This window comes from Haemaphysalis longicornis, unplaced genomic scaffold (genome assembly GCF_048455015.1).
Source record: "Haemaphysalis longicornis isolate Haplotype H1 unplaced genomic scaffold, Haemaphysalis longicornis Haplotype H1 scaffold_10, whole genome shotgun sequence".
Classification (NCBI taxonomy): Eukaryota; Metazoa; Arthropoda; class Arachnida; order Ixodida; family Ixodidae; genus Haemaphysalis; species Haemaphysalis longicornis.
The window spans coordinates 18,383,298-18,391,267 of record NW_027526204.1 but is presented as its reverse complement, the minus strand read 5'-3'; the positions used below and the strand labels follow the sequence as shown (position 1 = coordinate 18,391,267).

At 45.4% G+C, this 7,970-nt stretch overlaps 1 long non-coding RNA gene across 1 annotated transcript; it reads left to right on the top strand.

Annotated features, from left to right (window-relative positions):
• The first annotated feature begins 1,012 nt into the window (after positions 1-1,012).
• LOC144157633 (uncharacterized) lies at positions 1,013-6,994 on the top strand. The gene is made up of 3 exons (XR_013319806.1): positions 1,013-1,220; positions 1,828-1,914; positions 6,094-6,994. It is a non-coding gene; the product is annotated as an uncharacterized LOC144157633 (long non-coding RNA).
• Positions 6,995-7,970: the final 976 nt, after the last annotated feature.

Here is a 7,970-nt window from a genome sequence, read left to right as displayed (position 1 = left end):
GTTGGGAGGCCCTCACACCCTTTTTCTTGAATCTCCACACCCTTTTTCGTAGCTCTCCACCCTTTTTGCGTGAAAAAAAGGGTGTTGACCAACCTCAACACCCTGTTTTTAGGAAGGGTGTTGAAAAGGTGTGGGAAAGGTGTTCAGCTCTTCATTGATTGAGGCCATGCATGCAATATAATTTCAAAAAGACATCCCATTGCACCATCCTCCCAACCTCGTCAAAAATGTTCAAAAGAAAAAAAAAAGCTGCCAAATTCAATAAAAAGCATCGGCAGCACCGGCGTTGAAACAGGAAAAAATATCAGCCCTTGCTTGTTACGACTTCGACAGAATAACACTCCCCCTCCCACTTTTTGTTTTCTACAGCCTTGCACGGAGCACAGCACAGCCTTGAACTGTGACATCTGTATCATCATTCCGTCGTTCCCTGTTCCTCTCCTGCCCCACCAGCACAATCATAGCCCTCTCTGACAACAGTCATTCTCGTCACTCAGTGGAGTTATAACGTACTAGCAATCACAATTTTATTCCATTCTTATTGTTAGCGACCGTAAATATTGTGTACAAATGCAATAAACAGACCACATAGTTTCTCCTGCAGAAACAACGTTGGAGAACAAGGCAGATATCAAAAGAAAACAAAAGTTGGGGAGGTAGGGGCATGAAATCGGGCGCTAAATAAACAGACGCCAAATAATAATACGATTACTTACACTAGAACACTGCCAAATTTCATTGCGCAGTGTTATCTTACTATCTGCTGCTTTTTTTAACGTTCAAATCGAGCGCCAAAAGCTTCAGTTCGCGTTTTGTGTTTGTAAACTTTAAATATCTAAGCTTCTTTATTATAATGCACACAATAAATAATAAACCTAAAGATTATGTTATATTCAGTAAAAGAGGCAATTATTTATTGTTGTTGTTTTAATTTGTTTACGCAACTCCCTGCCAACGGCCGATTCCCTGAGTACGGCGCGCGGCGGCGTGGCCGGATTCCGGAACAGATACCCCGTGACCCGTCTTACGTGTTTACAGTGGTGTGCGGTTAAACAAGCGCAGTTATTATGATTAATTGGGCACCTCGTCGTCTTCGGTTGTGTCTGTCGTGTTCGACTTCGCGATGGAGTATTTGAGAACAACTTTGCCACCTGAAGACGGCTAATTTCGTTGGCGCTTGCCTCTGAACGTCGCTCACTCTTCTGCGTCGGCTCCTCTCGGTAAGCTGTCTCGTCACATTTGCCGCCTTTCTTGTCACTGGATGTCGTTTGTAGCTGTCATCGCCGCTTTAAGGATTCGTTAACAGGAGCACGCGTGTGTGAATTGTTTAACTGAACTGGCGAGGTTGAACCTAGAGGGCTCGTCTCTAGAAAGGCGATGTGCGAAAGATTGTGGTGCTTGCATTCAGCGCTAAACACACTGGCGCTCAGTAACGCCGTGGCGCTCAGTAACTCAGTAACGTTTCCCATTCCGCAGCACTATATTGAACAGCTTCAGAGTTCACAACTGCGAACCACGTCTTACGCGTAGTTTATCAGAACACGGGCGGCTACTCCTCTAAACTGTGCTGCGCAGCGTTTTCGGCTTCGTTGATCACCGCAGTCGTTTGTGCCGTGTTGGGAATTGCGAGGGAGAATCGATTGCGAGCGAATGTGCGCGCCTCGCAAGCTTCGTTGCGTTTGCGGCGAGCCACCTCACCATGTGTACGGTGCCGCGGTACGCGGGCAGTGATTTTGGCTGAATGTTGTGTTGCCCGAAACGTAACATTCGTGCACCTAATCATTTCCATTCTTGCATGTGTGGTAATCATGTGTCATCCCGTTTTAGACCTCTGGACGGTCTGAGCGCATCACGTCCCTCCATTCAACCGGACAAGAGCCACAAGCATTGTCAACAGTGTTTGGCTGCCAGAACGTAAGTTTTCAAACACAGTTTTGGTAGCACAGTGGGCTATCATACTTGAATATTGTTCGATCACTTGTATGTACAAGTTCTCTCCCCCGTAACAATTATTGGTGTTTCATGCATAACCTAACATGTAGGCGCTCAATGGCAACCTTTATTCTTAATTTCGGAAAACTCAAAAGTTTCACCCAAAATCATAATGTGGGCGTAGCAGTTAATCACCATGTATACGAACTTCCTGGTGTTAGTCATGTTTACGGTGAAGCCATATTTCTTAGGTGGTGACACAAAAATGTTATTACCTTTGTAGTTTAGTCTTCGATAAAGCCTTACCAGTTCTGTTTTCAGCTATTTTTTGGATGTCTATCATGTGAATTGACAGTCCTTGCAGTCCACTTTTTCAAATAGTTATGTAACTGCCTGTACCATTTAAACATGCCTGATTGGGGTTCTGAAGGCTGCGATTTACGCAAGCTAGTGCTGTACCGCCAATAAACAAACATCCTTCCACAAAGAAAAAGATTTGAAAAATGTAAAGTATCCGCAGCATTATTCTTAACTGGAACATGCTAATTGTTAGGCCTGGGGCTTTTCCTGAAAGCACTGTGGATGTTATGAGAGAGGAAAACCACTCAAACACATCTGCCAAGGCCGTTGCTGCTCCAAGATGCGTGCAAGCATTGAGTCTTCTGAGCAATACATTACACCCTTTTTTTTAAACAACCGACGTGCATGCTGAACGTACTCCTGATTGGGCGTTTGCCAGGCGCAAGGAATTTTTTTTCGGGGGGGAGGGGGTGGAGGGGGGCCATGGTCGACCAAAAGATGGGACGGGGAAATATGTAGGCAAGGCATCTTGCGCGTTGTTTTGCAAACGATGCTTGAAATAACTGACTTTAACATGCGATTTGTGTATGCTCAACGCTAACTGTAAAGCCCACCTTAAAGGAGCCATGAAGAGAAAATGCAAGTTGGTTTTATTCGAAAGATTTCGTGTTTTATAGTGCCCCCAGCGCTTGTCTGGATACAAACGGTGCTTTATTCACTGAGAAATTAAACAATTTAGGTAAAAATTTTGATTTTCCCGCTCAATCGTGCGTTTTCATGGTCCCAAATGACATCATAGGAGTCGACCGCTCTGCAGCCTAGAGTACCTTCATTCACGCATCCGCCGTACAGGGCAGAGGCACGTATACGCTGGCGCCGCCATTTTCGGTTGCTCGCTCGCCGCCGAAGCAAGTCATTGTGTCAAAACCGCGCTAAAATTATCGCCGCAACGCGGTTTACTGAAGAAGTTTGAATCATATTGTCTGTTTCGCGTTGCTGGGTCTTGTGGGAAACGAAAAGAATAACGCGTTGAGCCTGTTGGCCCAATTGCGGCGGCACGGGACCGTTCAAAGGTTGTCTCCACCCTGTACAGCGGTGTTGGTTTGTTCCCGCGTTTTTTTTTACGTTCTGTAACCTAGATGGCGCCACCATACCGTGGCAAGCGTTTGGTTTGTTTTTGCCCGCATTTAAATCTGGCTTGTTTTTGTTCTGGGAGAAAATATTCGTTCCCTGAAACAGTGCTCGCTCGACAAATGGGGTCACGTAAGACACCGTTGCTTGCGTCAATCGGCCAGTGTCGTCTGAGACAACCCCAAGCCCCGCAGTGCTGTGCACAGCTAAACCAAGCATGCTGTGCGCAGTATGTACAGCAGAACGCATCAGTACTTCTATGTTTACATGTGCTTTCGTAACTTCCACTGTTTGTCCCATCATTCTTATTGCTTTGTAAAGAATGTGCCCTAAATTTAAGCGCAAATCGCTCATTCGTCTAGTTTGTAAGCTCTACCTAATTGGCGTCTGCTTCTGCCAGCCTCCGCCAATAGCAGAGCTTAGCTCATGTGACATTATAGGTTCTGTTGCGGGAAATGAGCTGGTGGGTCGCATGACCATTCCCGTTTTTCCTAATTATGTAGCTTATTTGAGCGAAGTTTACGTTAAAAGTGGTGTCAGTATGATTCTAACGAGACAATCTTTTGAATGAACCAAACTTGTGTTTTCTCTTCATGGCTCCTTTAAGGAGCTTAGATGGTGATGATAATTAGGATCACCTAAATTCCCGTTCGCTGGTCTATGGGCAGACCACGGGCGAATCATTCGTCCGCAGAGCAGGTGGTTAGGCGGACCCGCGCTCGTGAGCGTGATCATGAGTGCGCTCGTGAGTGGCGCGCGGTCCCCGAAGTTCGTCGGGAGGAAGTGGAGGCCAACACTGAATGTTTGCTATCAATATTCTCGTGTTTTAGATTTTCCTTTAGAAAAGGGACTATTAAGTTTTCTTGTCAGCTATGAAGTACAGTCGAGTACGATTTGAAGGTTAACGCGCCAGCATCGAGCGGCCAAGCGTGCCACCAGCCCACGGTTTCGTTTCGGAACCATGAAAATCGAGATTTCGCACTCTTCGCTCCCTTGTTGGCTGTTCCATGATACAACAATGGCCCGAACGACTGACTTGCCACCCTTTGGGTTTCAAGCTGTACATTCGTTGTTATCAACCACAGACTTGGACTTGGTTGCCCTTTATTACGCCGACGATAACGAAACTTGCATGGAATATTTGCTAAAGCTGGTGTTCTTTCTGCTTCGTTTGAAAGAGTAGCTTTCCCGCGACAACCATCGAATCGCAGTGGACTGTACATGCGGCGCATTCGTATATTATGGCGGTGAAGCTAGCAAACGTGCGTCTTCGTCCTTAAGTAATCGCCTTTTGTTATTTTTTGTGCTAGTAACGTGAGTAGTACACTTGCGCTAAGCAGAACACCTTATTGCACTGCTGTTGAATGTTGAGCTTGTTGCACGTTTCTTAAATTTCATTATATTTCTATCTGTTAAATCGAAACAGACATGGCTTCAGTAAAATTCCGGTTAAGCAAATACAGAATGCTGATTCTAACCAAGAGGGAGGTCAAGGAAACAGTGGAATAGTGCCAAAAAAACAAAGCTCCGCAATAAGGAGAATTGTGTAGTTTTGTTGATGTGGAGGAAATACAACATGGGCAGAGCAATGCTTTTTATGCAGCAGAAATTATGGATCTGCAATAGTCAATGAAATGCGATGTCAGTGGGAAAATAAACATATCAAGGATTGATAGTTGACTGAACAAAATACAGCGACATGCTCTGTCATGTGATTATACTTTGTACCAGTGTAAAGACAAGGAATGACACGCTCCCGACCACATGTAAGCCTATATGCGGCTTTTCCTGCTGTTCTGCCATTCCCCGGCCGTGCTGTTCCGCCATTGAAACAGTGGGGCTGTTTTGATCGGCTCGTGGCAGGTTCCCGGTGCTTGTCGGTGTATCCGGCGCGAAATGCAGCCGGGCTGTATATATTGACAGGTACAGCATCTGGAGCGGGCGCAGGGATCAGACGTTGACATAGCCCTTGTTTTCAGCTTTATGTGAGCAAGAATGTCCTTAAAACTGCAGGTAACTTCAGGCGGTTTTTCAGGCTGCCTAAACCGCACCCCAGCCTTGGCATAAAACATTATGAAGAAGGGGGGGGGGAGCACCTGGACCCCCCCCCCTCGGCTACGCCCTTGGCGTGTGCTTATTCTTTCTTGCATCCACCACATTCGAGTCGTCACGTTGAATTGGGAATGCTGGAATCCAGCATATGCTGGCAAGATGCGAGAGCTTGAACACAACCCACTTGCCCGCAATGAGTTTTCAAAGATCTCCACCACCTGAAGGTACTGAAGTGAGATGTAAGCATTGCCTGAAAACCAATCCAGATAAGGGTACGAAATCATAGTTATGGGCCGTTCTCGCCCATTTACGTGTTTTGAACAAAAAAAGTGCCATTTAAAGGTAACACGTCGTTCCCTGCCGATTTCTGATGCCTGATTAAGTTTGTGGGCATAAATGTAGCAGCTTCCTCACATGTCTAACGTGTATGCGGGCTTGTTAGGAGTGAAGTAGGTAAAAATTGAAAGGTTTGATTGTAGTTGTGTATAGATTACCTACATTGTTTTCATTCCTAGAAAAGAAAAATTGAGGTAACCTGCCAATTGTTCTGCATTGCTGCATTTTATTATGCTTGTATGATTCGTAGAACCTGCAGGAGTTCAGCTGCTTGTTAAAGGAAAAATGAACAATGGTACAAAAAGAAGAGCATCTACTAAATAAAAATCTTCACAATCGCAGGATGCCAACGGTCCACCTACCAACTTGCGTCCTCCATTGTTTCTGCTGGCTGGAGCGGCGCATGGAGCATTTTTCAGCTTCTCGAAGTTTGTGATCAAGCGGTGCCCCAAGTGAAGGATGCCGCAGACGGATCTTCTGTTTTAATGCCACAATTTCATGTGCTGAGCACTTACTCGTAAGGCATTTTAAATATTCATCATCCCAGAGGGTATGTTACCTTCGTCTTGGGTGGAATGTGGCTGCAATCAGGTTATTTGTGACAGAAACAAGTGAACCATGTGGGGAGAGTCATTGAGGCCTTGTTGATTGCGCATGCTTCTGAAATAACGTTTTCATTCAGCTGAATACTTTCTAAATATTACAATTTGTGAACAAAATATGATAAAAGTCATGATTAGTTGTACTACAGTGCAGGAAAGAAATGCCAGCACATGTTTTAAGAGCCTCTTATATTTCAGGTCATTGGCTGGTGAGCAATAAAACAGAACTCAAAATTGTTTAAAGTGAAATCAAATATTTGTTGTCACCAGTGCATGACCCGTAGTAAAAGCTATCTGGTCTCCCAATTTCAAATGAGACAGGAAATGCCAAAAAAATAAGGAAATAAACAAGACAGCTTGCTACAATAAACCAATTCAAAGAATTGCTCAATGTCCGTAAAGTGGTTGCTTGCTACAATAAACCAATTCAAAGAATTGCTCAATGTCTATAAAGTGGTGATTCAGGCGGGTTAGTTCTGTGTTGATGAAATACAAGCAGGCACTCGCCTGGTCAAAAACAAATAAACAAATAAAGACATTTTGGGGCCCCTACTGGTCCCTTGATCACAATGAAAGGGGGGTGAAAGGTCTCGATTATTTATAGGTTCGGTGGCGCAGAGTGCGCATGTGTATCTCGGGGAGATTACCCCGCGACCGGTTAATCGTGTTTTTAGTTGGTTGAATATGCACTGATTCTAAAAGTAGTGTCGACAGGCGCTTTTCTGATGCGATTATGCTTGCGGAATCCCAATTGATGACGTGGTCAGTAGCCAGGTGATGATCCGCCAAGGCATTTCAGCTTACATTGCCCTTTTTGACATCGTTCTGGTGCTATTGAATTCTTCTTTTAAAAATTTCCAGTGAACTATGTAGGATGCATCGCTATCCTTGCATGGAATTTTGTAGGCACCTCCAGGGAATCTTGATTTTTCTAAAGGGTCCTTCACGCGTACCAGCTTCTGCTTAAGCCTGTTCGTTGGCACGTGTGCAGTTTTAACGCCATATGTGCCAAACACCCTTGCAAGAGCTTCACTGATGCCTTGCGTGTAGGGGACGGCAGCGCGTTTTTGCCTGTCTTCTTCAGGAACCCTTTCGGAGGAGGCAACTGAAGCCCGCAATTGTTGCGTCCTCACAAGCTTTGAAGGGTAGCCGTTACTGCGAAGGTCCTTCCTTACCACGGCTAGCTCTTGCTTGCGCAGACCAGGCTCAGAGCAGATTCGTGATGCGTGTGAGAAGAGTGCAGCGGCGACGGAGCGTTTTTGGCCTATAGGATGCGCAGAGTCGAACCCCAGGTATCTACCCGTGTGGGTCGGCTTTCGATACACAGTGGTTGTAAATCCTTTGGCCGACCGTCTCACAAGTACGTCAAGGAAGGCGATCTGTCCATTATTTTCCTGTTCCATGGTGAACTGGTTGCTTGGAACACAAGAGTTTAGATGCTCAATTAAAGGCATTACGTCTCGGCGGTGGATCACACAAAAACAGTTGTCTACTTAGCAGACAAAGATCTTGGGGCCGTCTTGTACGAGCATAGCGCAGAATTTTCTAGAGCCTCTAAGGCAATATTCGCACAGACTGCTGAAATGGAATCTCCCATCGCTGTTCCAAACTGCTGCT